At 38.9% G+C, this 19,173-nt stretch overlaps 1 protein-coding gene across 1 annotated transcript in view; it reads right to left on the bottom strand.

The window, feature by feature from the left end:
* The window catches only part of BABAM2 (BRISC and BRCA1 A complex member 2), a 408,503-nt gene that overhangs the window by 334,755 nt on the left and 54,575 nt on the right, over nt 1-19,173 (bottom strand). The window lies entirely within an intron of this gene.

Here is a 19,173-nt window from a genome sequence, read left to right as displayed (position 1 = left end):
GGGGGCGGGAAATTAACCTCTTACCTCTATATGGGCCATTCTTTAAGCTCTTACCTCTCTTCTTAGTATCTATTATTTATTTTTCTGAGTCCTCAAGTAGTTGCTATTTACATTCTTTAGGTATTCTAGGGTCTTTAATTGCAACCACTGAGAGAGATAGGGTGCAATACATTTATGTCTTCTTATCTGTAATTGATAATTAATCTTAAGAAATAAATATTTAATAAATAATCATAAATAAAATAATTAAGTAAGCTTAATTAATCTTAACAATTTATTTAGCCAACAGATTCCAAATAGTATCATTTCAATGCATAATCAATATAAACATAATTAGTGAGATTTTTATATTCTTTTTAGTATTAAGATTTCAGAATCTGATGTGTCATATTTACATCACACCTCAAATTCAAATTATTCATATTTTAAGTATTCCACAGCCATATGTGGCTAGCAGTGACCACACTGAGCAGCAGAGAGCTAGAGGAACAAATAAAAGCAAATAAGAGAACAAAGGGAATGAAAGGAAAGCAAGAAGGTGAGGTCACCCAATCTTCCATGGCCACTTCCAGGTAAAATGCGCTCACAACTTCATAAGCAGCATAGTCTGTTGCTGGTCAGTTATTAGTTTATGGGTAAAGTACTTTCTTATATAGGAAAACTATATATGTCTGTATATCACTTTTACCTATTCATGGAAATCTTACCCTAAGCATTATTCTACATGGCAGTCCCTAAATCATCTATCTGCAAATGACCTTTTCTTTTAGTTTTCTCTTCTTCAGATAAAATATGCCAGTTGTTTCAGTGGTTGGTGTACAATAAGAGACAGTTCTCAGGAAATTAAGCCTAAGCTACATAATTCTTAGGTATATCAAAGGGAATTTGCTGTGTTACTGATTCTTAGAAACTTAGGCTAATTAGGGGTATAATGTCCCATCTTCAGATGCTATAATATGTTTTAAATGAACCTTTACCCTTGAATTTCTGTGTTCTTATTTCAGCACATAAAATAACAATATCTTAAGCCAAACACTGTGAATTAGCATTACTTATTGAGTAATAAATATTCTACTGCAGACAATTTTAGTCATAATAATTTTCTAATGCATATTCACAAAATGTTTCATTAATACGATTTATTACCAATTCTTTTTTAATGACTACAATGTATCTGACACCATACAAAGAAAGTAAGCTTTCTCAATCTTTCTATGATTCTTCTATAGTTTTTAAAAGTAGTTAGGAATCAAATATAATTTTTAAACAGTCAGTAATGATGACTGTCATGAAATAGTGAAAAACTGATGTTAATCAATTTAGGTATAGCCTCTAAACTGCTATGTATTTACATTTCACTTTCTGTGAACTAAATATCATACTTGGGTGGATAAAAAGGTTAGTTTAAAAGTACAGAGTAAGTAACTTTGCACTTACAGAGAAGAACAAGAGACACTATCGTTTGGAGGGCACTATAGAAAAAAATCCTGAAACGTGAAGCAATACCAAACAAAAGAGTAACTGATTATTCTATACTTGAAGAAGCTTAACAAAAAGAGTATGTAACCATTGAAGTAGTTACGTACTGTAAAGATTTAGGTTGAACTGGCAGAATGAAAGAAGAATTTTTTTCTCATTTTCTAGAGAGATAATCTTGACTTATTAATTCACTCAATATCTCAAAAATATTAAGCATATACAATACTCTGAGTCATGTCAGTAACAGAAAAAGAATCAAGAAATTCTATTTCAATAAAGCTTGCAATCTAGGAGATATGAAAATAACTATAAACACTGATAAATTACTGATTCAGTATATGATCAGCCAATGGATACTAAAACCATTTCTCAAAATCTTGTTGAGGAACAGGATAGTCTCAAACATCACCCCCACAGATTACTAATAAATTACACTAGAAAAAAGGCTATCTTTATAACAGAGAAACCTGGCAGATACTACCTTAATTTAATCATGTGGTCAAGCTTAGCAACACCAACAATGGAAGAGGCAACATGGACCTTATGAAGACCGCACTGAGGACATAACGTCACTTGTTTAGAAAGTTTGACAAACGTGTTTAAGCTAAATGCAATCATGAAGAAAAATAATCAGACAAACCAAATTGTGGGATATTCTACAAAACAACTGGCCTAGAGTCTTCAAAACCATAGATATCATGAACAAAAAAAGAAAACAACAATGACAACAAAAGCAAAAAAAGGTTAGAGAACTCTTCAAGATTAAAGAAAATAAAAGAGAGATGAGCAGTAAGAACAGTGATGATTCTTCCCTGGACCATAGATCAGCAGAAAAAAGGGAAAACAACATCACCAGACAACTGAAAATATAAATATGAGCCACATATTAGATAATAGCATTGCAACATTGTTACATTTCTTGAGTGTGATAATGGCATGAAATTCTGTAGAAGAAAAATGTCCTTTTCATTAGAGATATATACTGAAGTACTACATGTGAACTATCAAAATGTCTGCAACTTACCTTAAAATCATTCTACAAAAAATGAAGACATATAGATATAAATAAAATCTATAACTTCATACATCTGCACATGTGTGTGAGTAAAGAGAGGAATAAATATGGTAAAATGTTGACAACTGACAAATTAAAGAGTTTACAGATGTTCATCATACAGTTCTTTCAAATTTTTATAGATGTTATTGTTAAAAATAAAAATTTGACAGAAAAAATGGTATAAGGTTAAAACAGATTCAGTTCAGTTCAGTCGCTCAGTCGTGTCCGACTCTTTGCGACCCCATGAATTGCAGCACGCCAGGCCTCTCTGTCCATCACCAACTCCCGGAGTCTACCCAAACCCATGTTCATCGAGTCAGTGATGCCATCCAACCATCTCATCCTCTGTCGTCCCCTTCTCCTCCCGCCCCCAATCCTACCCAGCATTAGGGTCTTTTCCAATGAGTCAACCCTTCGCATGAGGTGGCCAAAGTATTGGAGTTTCAGCTTCAACATCAGACCTTCCAATGAACACCCAGGATTGATCTCCTTTAGGATGGATTGATTGGATCTCCTTGTAGTCCAAGGGACTCTCAAGAGTCTTCTCCAACACCACAGTTCAAAAGCATCAATTCTGCGGCGCTCAGCTTTCTTCACTGTCCAACTCGCACATCCATACATGACCACTGGAAAAACCATAGCCTTGACTAGATGGACCTTTGTTGGCAAAGTAATGTCTCTGCTTTTAAATATGCTATCTAGGTTGGCCATAACCTTCCTTCCAAGGAGTAAGCATCTTTTAATTTCATGGCTGCAGATTAGTGTCACGGTAAACAGACAAATAATATGATATGGAAATTCTGAAAATGGAGGAATTAGTAAGGAATGTAAGAGATGGCTTCATCAAAGAAGTGGCACTTGAGCTGTGTGTTAGATAACAAAAATGGCTCTAAAAGAAAAAAAAATTTACAAAATACAATATATTCTCTTATAAAAAGTGAAATAACACAGAATATATACCAAAAAATTAAAGAGTGAAAAAGATTTAAAAATGAATTTATGAAGGGAACATCAAGCAAAAAGCAGAGTCGCAGGAAACCCAAAGCACATGTAAAGAAATGTAGCAGACACCTCCAGTGCTCCCAACACACCCTCTGGTCCCCCCACCGCAGCACTCACTGCAGCTCTGGATTCCATCTGAGCTTCTTAACCTCAGTCCCATTGACATCTGGGGCTCCATACTTTGTTGTCCAGGGCCACCCTATGAGAGGGATGTTTAGCAATATCCCTGGCCTCTACCCACTAAATACCAGCCAGTAGTACTCTCCTCCACCCTTGGCTGTGACCATCAAAAGTATCTCCAGATACTACCAAATGGTCACTGGGGAACAAACCAACCTCCCCCGCCAGACCCCACTCCCTTTCCCCTACCTCACCTCTTAATCCTGCCACACACCTCCTACACACACACACTATAAACTAATAGCCACCCAGCTTAAGTAACCTCACCTATTTCCCTAAGGGCATTCTCTGGCCTAAAAGAGAGCCTGGCCAAAAAACAAAACAAAAAGGCTACAAAAAGTGAAAGTGAATGACACTAAGACTAAAGGATGAGAATGGATATATAAACATTCCTTGCCCTTCCTTGGGACAGTATGGAAGAGTTCTACAGTTGGAAGACTGGAAGTATGGTTTAACCCCATTTGCCCGCAGGAATACCACTCATTTATACACCCTTTTTTGGCTTTTCTGCCTCCCTTGTCTCTCTTCCCTACTCCCTCACTATGTTTCCAGGGATCACCTTCCAAATAAACTATCTGTACACAAATCCTTGTCTCAGGCTCCGCTGTTCTAAGTATCCAAACTTAAAGCTGAACATGTGGCTGTTCAAAGAAGAAATGTACATTCCTCCTGTAAAAATGAAATGTTTAACCCTGACTGGGTGGGAGTTTCCATAACCACATCGCTGACAGTTTTTTGCTCAGCGCTCTGTCTGAGCCCCTACAGTTTAGTGTCATGAGACTGGGCTTCAGTCCTTCCACTTCTAATCCACAACCAGAAAAGGAATGTAGAATCCCTGTACCCAAAAGGCAAAAAATGGAACAGAAGGCTAAACAAACCAAGCTACTTCAAATAGAGGAGACTGTTTCACACTATTAAAGCTACCTCTACCAACTTAATCGAACCAAAGTGTAGGTTGAGACCTGAGAGAATCTGGCTGAGCAACTCACTAGAGACAGACACACAACTTTGCAAAGTACAACAATTTCCTACAAAAAATTCCTTTCCCAGTTGTTCCCTGGAAGGAGAGGAAGAGTGAAAAGGCAAGCTGGAGGCCCAGGGCAAAAAAAACTACAAGATGAGCCTGGAACATCTGGTCAAGCCAGCAAGCAAGAAAGCTATCAAAGCTTTTGCGGTCATACTGAAAAGACTCAGGAACATCATGGAGAGGCTCTCACTGGCCAAAGATGGGTCGCTTCAAGCATCAACAACAATAAGTGTAATGGGCTGAAACACATTAATAACCAATTAAGTCAGTCAGGCCTGTGTGCTCAGTTGTGTCCGACTCTTTGTGACCCCACAGACTGTAGCCTGCCAGGCTCCTCTGTCCATGGGATTTCCCAGGCAGAAACATGGAATAGTTTGCCATTTCCTCCTCCAGAGTATCTTTCCAACCCAGGGATCAAACCTGTGTCTCATGTATTGGCAGGCAGATTACCACTGTGCCATCTGGGAAGCTCCAATAACCAGTTAACTATGAGTCAACAATGATACACTAAAACAATCAAGTTATCTTTGAAAAATGCAAAGGAAACTACTCATTTTGATAACCAATTCATACAGGATACACAGCGGCAAAGGAACATGCTAAATCACATGGCTGAAATCATCAAAATTCATATAGGGGAAAACTCTATAGGACAAATGCCCCAGTTTCTTCACAAATAGACTGAAAAAGAAAGAGAGAAAGAAAAGTGAAGAAGGAGGAAGAGGAGGAAAGAGAACAGGACATAAAAGACCATGAAGAGAAAAAGGAAAAACAAGAGGAAGAAGGAAGGATGGGAGATGAGATGACTGTAAATAACACATCAGCCTATTATTGCAATGCATATACTCTCACTATCCAAACAAACTGTGAACACACAAACACATTTTGTTTACATATGTATGTGTCTGTGTGTATATATTGACTCAGGGAAATCTGAATACTGCCTGGTAATGAAAGATTGTATTAACCTCTTTAAACTTGTGTTCTCAAGTTGAACACGTAAGTCCGTATCATTCATAAAAATCTTAAAACACAGTCAAAAATACAACCCTAGATTATTTCATTTAGAGACTTTTCAATGATTGTACATATTACTGAAAATCTATTAACCATTTTTTGGTTTATTAACATATATATCCAGAAGGACATCACAGGGATGTGGTCAGACTTGCTGCTGATGTATCAAAAATAAGAAATAAGTTAGTTTGGCATAACTTGTTGCTAAGTAAACCTATGCCGGCTACTAAACATATAACATGTTTTAAATGCTCTCAAACCATTTGCTTAACAATCAGCTCAAAAATAAAAAAATTAAAAAATAATCAGCTCTTGAAGTTTAACCAGCATCAACACAAAAATTAATCTGTCATTTTAAGAATATATCTTTCTTGTTTCTTTAAATACTGGGTCCATGATTTTCCTCATCTGTAGTCTGCTTATTACCCACAATTTCTCAATCCTAATAATTATTTGGTAATTCTAGCAATTCCAGCAATTCCATTTTCCAAAAAAGATCACCACTACAAAAAGAATCTTGGTTTGGCTAATTAATTCAAACAAGAACTCCACTAAGCATTCCTTTTAGTACCATGAAACTGTCATACAGATGAGGAAATAAAGTTGTTTTGTCTCTGGGACAAAAAATATTTATTGAAGAGCACTCTGTAATGCTGTCTTATGAATGATAAGATTCCCATTGATGACAGTAGCTATTTATCCACTTACCAAAGAAATTGCTACAACTGGTACTGGATTACATGACATCAAAGACTCTACAGCTCTAAAAATAAAATTCTTTTACTTCAGTTAATTATTAGGATGACATAAGTTCTAACAAATCAATGTGTCTCATAAGAGGAATTACAGCAAGACTAATAGGTGGAGGGTAGAATATTCTATTTTAAGTAAATTTGCTTTTGATCATATCTAATTCCTTTAAGATTCCTTTTGTTTCATAAAATAAAACTGAGTATTTGATATTTAAAGCTTATGCTAAGGTCAAAATCTTTTGATAATTTCATTTCTAAATAAACTTTAAGTACATTTTTAAATGAAAAGCCAATTCTTTCATTCAAAAATACCCAAAGAGTTTGGCTCTACATAACTGATCCATTTTATTATCTTGACTTTTAAGTTATCTTGACCTTTAAATTTTCTTCCCTCATCTTTCCCACATTAAAGAGAAACCATCCAAGTGATTTTGAAAAGTTACTCAAAATTGTTGTTTATGATCTGACTGCAAATTAAACAACAGATTTTATTATATCAAAAATATATAATTAAGACAATGAAAGATGTATTAGGCCAGATAATAGATCTGAATCATAAAGCTATGTTGCTAGGTCAAGGTCTATAAGATAACTGAAGATCACAGGCTTAAAGACACACACAGTAAAATCAGCGTTTCAGGCTATTCTCTACATCTCGGGGGTGACGCTAAGCCTTTATCTCTCACAAACCTGATTAACTTCTCATTCTGTTTTCAGCAACTTCTGCTTGTGATTTCTGCCTTCAGAAACAAACAAAACAAATATATCCAGCCATGAGCTATTACTCTTCAAGTGTCCAAGAGAAATCCACACAACAGTGGAAGCATGTCAGTTAGTTTCCCAATCAGGTATAGTCAAACTGACCACCACACCTTTCCCAGCTGATGTAAGACAGAAGGCATGAGTGTTCGATGCTGTGTTTACTTCCTATTCAGCAGTGTCACTGCTTGTCCTTATTTCCTGGATGACTTTCTCACCACGCTGATTTGCCTTTATCTGATTCTACTTGAAAAGCCAATTATGAGTGTATGGTAATAAAGACAGTAATTCTTTCCCAGCATGTTAACCACAGGAAAAGCATCGGGCTTGTACTCAGAAGTCTTGGATTTGGGTCCCTGACTTCCCAATTATGTGACCTTGTCACTTAGACTCTGTAAGTCTGCTCTTGTATGTGAAGACACAGAGCCACTGGCCCTCTGAGAGCTGTCGGGCAATTAGAGTGAGATCATTTAGGTATAAATACTTCGAAAAATATGGAATGCTATACGATTGCAAATACTTCTTTCTAATTCCTAGCTGAATTATACAAAGCAAAAATTTAAGGCTGATGTGGCCACAGCTTGACAAAGGCAAATAACACTTGCCAAAAAATCAGGAGAAATAACCACAGAATGCTAGATGGGGAGAAAAAAACCACACCAATCTTTCTTTCAGTTCTGAGTTCATTGTTTAGCAATGTGTCTTCTGCTGACTGCACCCACTGGCATAAACCAGAGCACCAGCGGCAGAATCAAACAAGCACACAAAGAACAATCTCAGTCCAGGCCCTGTGCTTCAGCTCCCACACAACAGGGCTTGGAAGATCGTGCAAAAGCCCACTCATAAACTTTCAGAAACTGTGTGAAAACCAAGGACCAGCCTGTGGAATTCATGAAAACAAAAAAACAGAATAATACTTCTCACTGTCAAATAACTCTGAAATGCCCAGCAGCTGGACCGAAAAAGATGCTAAAAAAAATAAATAAATAAATAGTGAAGGATCCTTTGAGTTCACACACGACAAGAGTCAAACAAGTCTAACAATGAACAAAAGCAAGTCGTGTAATCCACAGAAGCTCAAGTCGGTGGGGGGGGGGCGGGGCGGCGGGAATCTATCCAAATGAATGAAAATTCAGAATGCTGAACAATAAAGATGAACAGATTAAATAAAATTCTTCAAAAGTAGATAAAAGAAAATGCTTTACAGAAAGCAAAGAATGAATTTTATCATTCATAAGATAAGAAATAGTGAAATCTAAAAGCACCTAACAGAGACCAAGTGAAACATAGTAGAATTCTTTATAACACAGGGGCAAATTCTATCCTGACAATAATACATGAAGCAAAGGGTTGATACATTATGGTTACTTTGTCACAAAAGTAGCACTCTTTTATCCAGTAATAGCATTTCAATGAGGCTATAGCATCTCTCTCCTTACAACAGTAATTAAAAGATTTCAACTATGAATTAAATATTTTACTAAACGGAAAGCTATCTAAAACTTGCAGGATTCCCAGAATCTTAAGAGTCCACTTAGACAGGGAGCATGTAATTCTTCACAGAAATAAACTGACTTGCATGTGGCTGGAGGCTAGACTGCTGGATGGATACAGAAAACAATTCTTTTATGAAAGCAATGCCAACACTCAATTCATAGCACGTGCTGAGTTTTCAGTGTGGACAAAAGCCCTCTGATGGTCCTTAACTAAAACTGGAGGTGTGTTCCCCTCTTCTCTCAAGAAAGCTGCCACTTAAAAACAATGTCCCCAGGCAAAGGTAGGATCCTTTTCATTCCCCAAAACCACAGGCAGCTGTGTGTTATTGGAAATCCTGAAGAACCATGCTGAGGTTCAGAACTGCAACACAGCCATGGAGGTCCAAGGCACCCCTCTGGGGAGGGTCTCCTGTACTTCTGAGGGTTCCAAGCACTTCACACCGACAGTATGCACCTGAGGAAAGCACACCATAATGACTAAACACCAAGCTCCTGTCTTTCCTCACCAGAGTATCTGTCAAAGGCAAGACCTGACGGCAAGTTATCTGTACTGTCTTCAATACTCTCCATCAGGCAGCCAGGCCCTCTCCAGACCTTCTGCTTCTTGAAAGAGGACCTCAACTCCAACCTCACCCAAACATGAAAATAAGTAACATAAGTCAAAGATATATTTAATATATATACATATATAATTAATAATCATCTATGTGAATTCCCCACCTTTTTCCCTCAAAATTTACCCATTTCTATGTGGCTTAATACCATCAAAACAAACAACCCAATCAAACAATGGGCAGAAGACCTAAACAGACATTTCTCCAAAGAAGACATACAGATAGCCAAGAGGCACATGAAAAAATGTTCACCGTCACTAATTATCAGAGAAATTTCAAATCAAAACTACAATGAGATATCACCTCACACCAATCAGAACAGCTATCATCAAAAACTCCACAAATAAATGCTGGAAAGGGTGTGGAGAGAAGGGAACCCTCCTGCACTGTTGGTGGGAATGTAAATTGGTGGAGCCACTATGGAAAACAGTATACAGGTTCCTCAGAAAATGAAAAAGAGAAACACCATATGATCCTGCAATCCCACTCCTGGGCACACATCTGGAGAAAAACATCCAAAAGGGTACATGCACCCCAATGTTCACTGCAGCACTGTTTAAAACAGCCAAGACATGGAAGTAACCTAAATGCCCATTGACAGAGGAATGGATAAAGAAGATGTGGTACATATACACAGTGGAATATTATTCAGCCATTAAAAAGAAGGAAACAATGCCATTTGCAGCAACATGGGTAGACCTAGAGACTGTCATACTGACTGAAGTTAAGTCACAGAAATATCATGTGATACTGTTTATATAAGGAATCTAAACAGAAATGATACAAATGAATCTATTTACAAAACAGAAACAGACTCACAGATTTAGAAAATGAATTTATGGTTGGGGGGAAGGGGAAGAGAGAGAGTTAGGGAGTCTGGGATTGACGTGTACACACTGATATGTTTAAAACAGAGGGTCAACAAGGACCAATGTATAGCATAGGGAACTCTGCTCAGTATTACATAACAATTTAAATGGGAAAAGAATTCAAAAAGAATAGAACTGAATCACTTTGATTCAGTCCACCTGAAACTATCACAACATTGTTAATCAACTATACTCTAATATAAAATGAAAAGTAATTTCCCATTTCTCTCCTAATCCTTTTGTCTTCTCCTCTTCCCTCTGCAGACCTCACCTCTGGTCTCTGCCCTGGGTCCCACCTCTGCCGCCCTCCTACAGGCTCTTAATCCACTCTTGTTCATCAGGGTCTGTATTCTAATTACTAAAGCTACCTAACAAAGTACCCCAAAACTCAGAGGCTTCAAACAACAACCTTCTTACTATGCTCACAGATTCTCTGGGTTAGAAACCTGGGTAGAGGAAATTCCCTGGCAATCTACTGATTAGGACTCCATATTCTCACTGCCAAGGGTGTGGGTTCAATCTCTGGTTGGGGAACTAAGATCCCACAAGCCACAAAGCACAGCCAAAACAGCAACAACGAAAACAAAACAAAAAAAAGAGAGAGAGCTAGAAAGCAAGAAAGAAATCTGGGTAGAATGCAGGTGAGTGATTCTTTTACTCTTCACAGCATTGACTGATATCACTAAGTGATACTCAGCTAGTGGACAGATTAGTTTGAAGGGTCCAATATCTGGGCTGGGATAATCCCAAGGCCAAGAACAGCCAACTGCAATGCCTACAGGTGAACTCTCCAGGTGGCCTGGCTACCAGACGGCACAGCAGCCTCAAAGCAGTCAGACTTCTCATGCAGTGGCTCAAAGCTCCAAGCACAAGTGTCCCTGCTAATAAGACAAAAACTCAATTATCTTTGATGACCCAGCCTCAGAGGTCAAACACCATTATCTGCATCACACTCTATTGGTCAAAACAGTCACAAGCTCACACAGATTCAAGGGGAGGAAAATTACACTCCAATGCTTGAAGCAGAGGTGGCAAGGTCTCACTGAGTACAGAAGAGCATGCAGAGCAGGAGATACTGCCATGACCCTCTACAGGCAACCTGCCACAGCCTCCCACTTCACAGCCTGCTTTGCTTCAGTTTAAAATCAAGCTCAGTCTAATCAAATCTCTCTTAAAATGTCTGCTGAGGGCTGTCCCTAGTAGGCTTCAATAAACAGAGAAATTTGGCAAAGGTAACAGAATGAGCGAAACTTGGGGGCAGAAAGCAAATTATGTGCCCAGGGGATAGCAAGTAGACTACACTGGTAAGAAAGAGATGCTCAGAAGGGGGAGGGCAGATAAGAGATGAAAATGAAGGTTAGGGACAGACTGTTCAAGCAGTCTTGAGCGAAACTTGGGGGCAGAAAGCAAATTATGTGCCCAGGGGATAGCAAGTAGACTACACTGGTAAGAAAGAGATGCTCAGAAGGGGGAGGGCAGATAAGAGATGAAAATGAAGGTTAGGGACAGACTGTTCAAGCAGTCTTGTTCAGAGTTAAAAAGTGGGTAAAGAGAGAATGTGAACAATGTTATGATGGTGCCAAATAGTGGAGGCCCTCAAGTATTGGGCTTCAGAATTTGGACTGAGGAGGTGCTCAATAATGACTAGATGAGTGCATGGGCAAAAGTGCTTTGAGATTCATGGATCCTTACCTCTCCTTTCTACAGGAGATGGCCAACCCTGAGAAAGCAGGTAAACAGTCTGATGTCTGAGGACGACTGCCTGGAACTTGTCTTACCCAAGAGTAGTGAAATTATACTCAGAAAAACAGAAAAAGGAGAAACAGGAAAATAAGAACAATAAAAAATTAACTGCAAAAGAAACCATTTTGCAGTTTGCTCTACATTAGGATGACCAAACTGTCTGATTTCAACAATAAGGAGCATTAATTCTTCGTCATGACAGGCTTTAGGCATACTGTCAAGCAACGTATTTAATGTCTCACTAATCATTTCATGATCTGCTTCTCCGATCCATCCTGAAGATAAAATCAAAAGCGCTGCTACCCTCAGGACAAATTCAATTTATTCTTTCCTTCTCAATATACTATACTTATCATTTTAAAATAAGAGATTCATTGATTAAGAGTTGTTCTTACAAAGTTAAGTCATTTAGTCCTGTTGTAGCCAAGTGTTGGCAAAACTGCCTTTGTGAGTCTTTTTCCTGTTTCTTTCTAAATATGCATGTCAACCTGGTAGATTTATATAAACTTTCAGAGCTCTCTTTCCCTGTCTTCAATGCAGAAACCATGATGCTCTTTCTCAAATATCTTTAGATAACCCACATCCTATTCAAAGTCCCTCTGAAATTTAGTATCCCTCCAATTGAGACTTTCCACATAAATAATTCTTTTAGTGCTCTGGTCTCATTTAATAAACAAACATTTCTTTATCAGCTACTGTGTGGGGTATACAGACCTTAGAGATCTCAGGGATACCACCCCTAGAGTTTAACAGTGTATTATTTCAGGAACCATAGATTTGATTGGCTATAAATAATCTGAATAACAAATTCTCCCAAGCCTTGAAATCCGAATTTCTTCCTTCATGCTGTTCTTAGTGCATTAGCAGGATTCAGGCTCTCTATATGATGATACTGCCTGATGTCCATAAATATAACATAAAATCCACCTTCAGAAAGTTCATCTTTTTTCTGTAAAGAAGCACAATTTATCTTTCCTTTCCCCTCACCCATCTTAATAAGCAGAACACAAAAGAAACCAAGAGCTACACTAATGATGCTGAAACCTTACAGAAAATGGGGTTTTCATAAGATGAAAGGAAGAAGAGTCAGAAGTAGAAATGATGTATGCCAAGACAGACTGAAGGATGCCACTTAAAATAACTCATCCATGGGTTTGTATTCCCTTATAAACAAGTTCTTTAGATGAACTGGGCTAAAGGTAACTCCTATTCTATGTGAATAAAATCAACTTGCCCAAATGTGACCTCTGAGTCATGAGAAAGGAAGAAAACTATTCTAAGATCCACAATATAGTTCATGGTATGACATGAACTATGTCATGTTTGGCATGACAAATGCCAAACTATGGCATGACAAATCAGGACAACTAAGATGACATTTGTCTTTACATTCAATAGTGAAGAAATGTGCTTTAAATTATCACTTATTTCAAAGAGTGAAAATCCAATGCAAATACTGAAGTCATATCCAAGATGAACAGTCTTTAATGAATGCTGGTAACAGGAATTGAAAATTCCCACTGTTAAGAAGACACACAGAGAAGAAATAACTGGGCAACAACATAGCCTAAGTCAAAAGAATACCCTTGAAAATCAAAGCCCAAAATAAAACAAAGCACTCTGATGTGACTCTGAAGACTTAAGCATGACTTCATTCACAATGGGGGGAAAACTTCCACTAATGCATATACATGCATTAGGGACAAACCAGACAAGATTTACAAGTGATGTCAAAGATCACTCAAGTTTTTGCCCTAAACCAACAAAATGGAAAGGGTCATTTCAAACTGCTACCCAGCACTTTTAGGAGTTGCCAAAGATTTTTGAAGATTTTTGTTCTTTCAAAGGAAGAAAGCACCGATTGATAACAATAGTGTACTTCCTGGCCTGAGGAAGAGAGAGACGGGAGCTCCCCAGTTGCACTTCCTAGAGAAGGGTGCCAGCTGCCTTCTGCAGACTGAGATCAGATTGCCAAGAATTCACAGGATAGCAGTTATGATAGATGACCTAAAACACTGATCAGATGCAAAGAGGATGTAGTGCAAACCACACAGGAACTGACAGGAAGTCAGCCCTCGGGCTGGCACTGACACATTTAAGAAGGCTAGGATTCCTAGACCTTTGACACCCAATTTCACCATCTTCCTTTGTAGGAAGAGTTATCCGTCAGAGAGAACAGTCAGAAAAATCTTGGACAAAGCGTCTTGAGGCCCATTCCTATTTAGTAACAGTAAGTTCCCCCTGCCTGAACCAGTGGTTTCCTCACGTGTCAGAAGTCCATCAAAGATCCTATGGCACTTACTTGACCAAAAAAATCACATGCTTGCTGGCACACACCTTCGTTTTCTCAGCCATAAGCCCACAGAATGCCATAAATGATTCACAGGCTGTGATGATGGTAAGAATAAAAACTAATATTTGGAGTTCACCAAATAATGAGTCATACTCCTGGAAGAAAAGAAATCCTTGTAACTGGCAGCCCTATAGAACGAAATTTTCAAAATTGTTTTTAACATTAATATTAATTCCATAAAAGTTGGCAAAAAGAAAACGATTGAGAAACGTGATATTTGGTTTGCTTACGCCTTATAAAAGTCCAGTTCATGCTCCAAGAAAAAGAATGAGTAGGATATCTATTACCTATTCCTAGACTTGCCTTCTGGACTCGCTGCTGCCAAGTTACTCATTCTCCCACACAACACTTTCCATACTAATTTCAACCCCTAAAAATTAAAAAAGAAGCCTTGCCTTCTTTGCACCCAAATGCCAAAATGGAATCTTTTAGTATTTCACCTTTATAAAGGGAATGTTTGAAAACAGGCCTCTCTGGCTGTGACATCAGTGAGTTACTGAGGCCTCCAAGGGCCGGAGGAAACATTCCCAGTCCCTCGCAGTGCTGCCTACTCCTACGGTACAATCTGGCAATGGCCAGGGACCAAGTCTTTAAAGCTGTTTTATGGTATTTAACATATGGTCATAAATTGCTCAGTGCTCTAAAGAGGGGCTAAATTTGCCACCCCTATTGATGAGAAATGTTCTTATTTATTTAAATTTAGTGGTAAATTGGCACTTCTCCAGATGAAGAGGTTTAGGCATAAGTACAAAGGAAGAACTAACTAGAGATGGAGTTGGAACTTTTCTATACAGTGAATGCAGCCACATCAATTCAGGTTTACAGCACCACTATCAAACAGGGTTTCTCATACAGAGTGACAATAACAGGAAAAGAGTCTAATTTCTAAGGCCCAGGAAGGGAGAAACTATAAATTTTATTCAGACTGCATGAAAACTTTTTTCAAATTCCTTTCTCTTCCTCCTCAAGCTAACTCTCTTCCTGTGTCCCTTCACCTCCCCGAAAAGATAGATGTATGTGGTCTTCACCTGAAATCTCATATCTGTAAAATGCTCTGGAACTTCCTAAATCCTCTTGCATCTACCTTCCCATTTTGCCATATTTTTGGTTAACTTGTTTATTTTTTTTTAATGGCTCTAATTCCCCATCACTAAAGACATGAGCATACTAAAACATTTTGTTCTCTTCTTTTTACAACCTAGCCTGTAGCCAAAAGCAGAAGAAAAACAAGAATTTTATTTATTTGTTTCTGGTGGGGTGGTTACTAATGATATTAACATGAATGGCATCAAAAGGGAAATGGGAAGTATAAAGTCACTGCTGGTTTTCTTTTTTATACACTGATATAGAACCTGTAGAAGAATCAAAAGATTTTGCTTGATTCTGGAAATATGAAGAAGGCTTTCAATAAATTGGAAGTTTGACAGAAACCTGAGAAAAGTATTAAAAGGGCTGTTCTATGAAGAGTTAGGCTGCTTATATCAGACAGAAGTCTCACTTTTTAATTTCAGTAGAAACAGAAGAGTCATATCTACCACACAAATAAGTATATAAAGAGAGACTGATTTATTAAGAACCAACACATACAAGTTAATATGAATGATGTCACATACTAGGAAATTTACACATGGTTCATATCCTTTGGGAGAATGGAAATGTCAGGTTGGTTTATTTCTCTGCCTTGGTTCTTGTCTTGTTGTAACAAAGATTTGGTATAGCAGAGGGCCTAATTACAGCTCAACTAGGCAGGATTTCTAGGCTCTTGCAGCGGTAGCAAGGATTTGAAACAATAGACTAGCTACAATTCAGTAACAGCTCAAGTAGACAGAACTTTTATTAAACTGACAGCAGATAAGACACTCCTGACATGGGAGCAGGCAAACCCCAAAGGAGAGGCCATGATCACTCTTGGCTTCCCATTTTATTTATTTATTTTTTAATAAATTTATTTATTTTAGTTGGGGGCTAATTACTTTACAATATTGTAGTGGATTTTGCCATATACTGACATGAATCAGCCATGGGTTTACATGTGTTCCCCATCCTGAACCCCCCTCCCACCTCCCTCCCCATCCCATCCCTCTGGGTCATCCCATTGCCCCAGCCCTGAGCATTTGTCTCATGCATCGGACCTGGAATGGTGTTCTGTTGGCTTCCCATTTTATACTTCCAACTCTTGGTTCTGGCCATGTGCAAAATAGAGCCTGTACCCACCGCCAATCAGAAAAGGGAATACAAATAGGCATATGCTCAATGCCAATCAGGGAAGGGGTGTGTCTGGACACATGAAAATTAGGGCTTTTACATATTCACCCAGGTGGGCCTGGACTGAGAGTTTTGATTGACAGCTGCCAAGTTAATAACAATAGGCTCTACTGCACGTCCCTTTACCATAATTCAGTCTGTTATAAACAGATGTAGAAATGGTATGGACCTAACAGAAGCAGAAGATATTAAGAAGAGGTGGCAAGAATACACAGAAGAACTGTACAAAAAAGATCTTCATGACCCAGATAATCACGATGGTGTGATCACTCACCTAGAGCCAGACATCCTGGAATGTGAAGTCAAGTGGGCCTTAGAAAGCATCACTACGAACAAAGCTAGTGGAAGTCATGGAATTCCAGTTGAGCTATTTCAAATCCTCAAAGGTGATGCTGTGAAAGTGCTGCACTCGATATGCCAGCAAATTTGGAAAACTCAGCAGTGGCCACAGGACTGGAAAAGGTCAGTTTTCGTTCCAATCCCAAAGAAACGCAATGCCAAAGAATGCTCAAACTACTGCACAATTGCACTCATCTCACATGCTAGTAAAGTAATGCTCAAAATTCTCCAAGCCAGGCTTCAGCAATATGTGAACCGTGAACTTCCAGATGTTCAAGCTGGTTTTAGAAAAGGCAAAGGAACCAGACATCAAATTGCCAATATCCGCTGGATCATCGAAAAAGCAAGAGAGTTCCAGAAAAACATCTATTTCTGCTTTATTGACTATGCCAAAGCCTTTGACTGTGTGGATCACAATAAACTGTGGAAAATTCTGAAAGAGATGGGAATACCAGACCATCTGACCTGTCTCTTGAGAAAGCTGTATGCAGGTCAGGAACCAACAGTCAGAACTGGACATGGAACAACAGACTGGTTCCAAATAGGAAAAGGAGTACGTCAAGGCTGTATATTGTCACCCTGCTTATTTAACTTACATGCAGAGGACATTATGAAAAACGCTGGGCTAGAAGAAACACAAGCTGGAATCAAGATTGCCAGGAGAAATATCAATAACCTCAGATATGCAGATGACACCACCCTTATGGCAGAAAGTGAAGAAGAACTAAAGAGCCTCTTGATGAAGGTGAAAGAGGAGAGTGAAAAAGTTGGCTTGAAGCTCAACGTTCAGAAAACTAAGATCATGGCATCTGGTCCCATCACTTCATGGAAAATAGATGGGGAAACAGTGGAAACAGTGTCAGACTTTATTTTTTGGGGCTCCAGAATCACTGCTGATGGTGACTGCAGCCATGAAATTAAAAGATGCTTACTCCTTGGAAGGAAGGTTATGGCCAACCTAGATAGCATATTTAAAAGCAGAGACATTACTTTGCCAACAAAAGTCCGTCTAGTCAAGGCTATGGTTTTTCCAGTGGTCATGTATGGTTGTGAGAGTTGGACGGTGAAGAAAGCTGAGCACCGAAGAAGTGATGCTTTTGAATTGTGGTGTTGGAGAAGACTCTTGAGAGTCCCTTGGACTGCAAGGAGATCCAATCAATCCATCCTAAAAGAGATCGATCCTAGGTGTTCATTGGAAGGTCTGATGTTGAAGCTGAAACTCCAATACTTTGGCCACCTCATGCGAAGGGTTGACTCATTGGAAAAGACCCTAATGCTGGGTAGGATTGGGGGCGGGAGGAGAAGGGGACGACAGAGGACGAGATGGTTGGTTGGCATCACCGACTCGATGGACATGGGTTTGGGTGGACTCCGGGAGTTGGTGATGGACAGAGAGGCCTGGCGTGCTGCAATTCATGGGGTCGCAAAGAGTCGGACACGACTGAGCGACTGAACTGAACTGATGTATGTATAGAATATTTATGAACCCTTAATTGGCTCCAGGCTGCCTAAGTTTACTTGAGGATATAGCCATATATCAAGGGCACATGTGACCAAGTTGGAGAAACCCCTGTGGTTAGTTTGTATCCACTGCACATCTAGGGAGCAAGTGGAGGAGTTGAAAGTCTCTGCTGCTATTTTTGTAGCATATCTGTGAGCTCTCCTGGGTGTGTCTGGGGTGGGGTTTAGAAATCAGCTTGCATCCTTTCCAGCTAGCCCAACCCTTGTGCTCATGCCTAACTTTCTACCTAACAGAAATATGAAATCTCAATTATTTCCTCTAAAATAGACTAATGACCCAATGAAAATCAATGGAGGTCAGCAATCAGAAAATGCCACCTAAGAGAGTCCATGGGGTCACAAAGAGTCAGACATGACTGAGTGACTAACACACAAATCCTGCCACGCAACCTACAGTGATCTGGAGTGCCTATGCCATCTGGAATGCCCATCAAATGTCCCAAAAGCTCTTATACTACCTTCTGTAGAAATATCCTAGAGGTGAGAGTGGTTGAATGTACTTAAGGACCAAAATAATGAAGAAAAAGGACTAGTTCAAAACAAACACAAGCACATCCAGGCCCTCCATACTCTTCCATTAAGAATCTGACTTGTTCAGTTGCTCAGTCATGTCTGACTCTGCGACCCCATGGACTGCAGCATGCCGGGCTTCCCTGTCCTTCACTATCTCCTGTACTTTGCTCAAACTCATGTCCACTGA

Source organism: Giraffa tippelskirchi, chromosome 4 (assembly GCF_054371585.1).
Source record: "Giraffa tippelskirchi isolate mGirTip1 chromosome 4, T2T-mGirTip1v1.2.pri, whole genome shotgun sequence".
NCBI lineage: Eukaryota > Metazoa > Chordata > Mammalia > Artiodactyla > Giraffidae > Giraffa > Giraffa tippelskirchi.
This window is presented reverse-complemented; position numbering and strand designations above follow the sequence as displayed.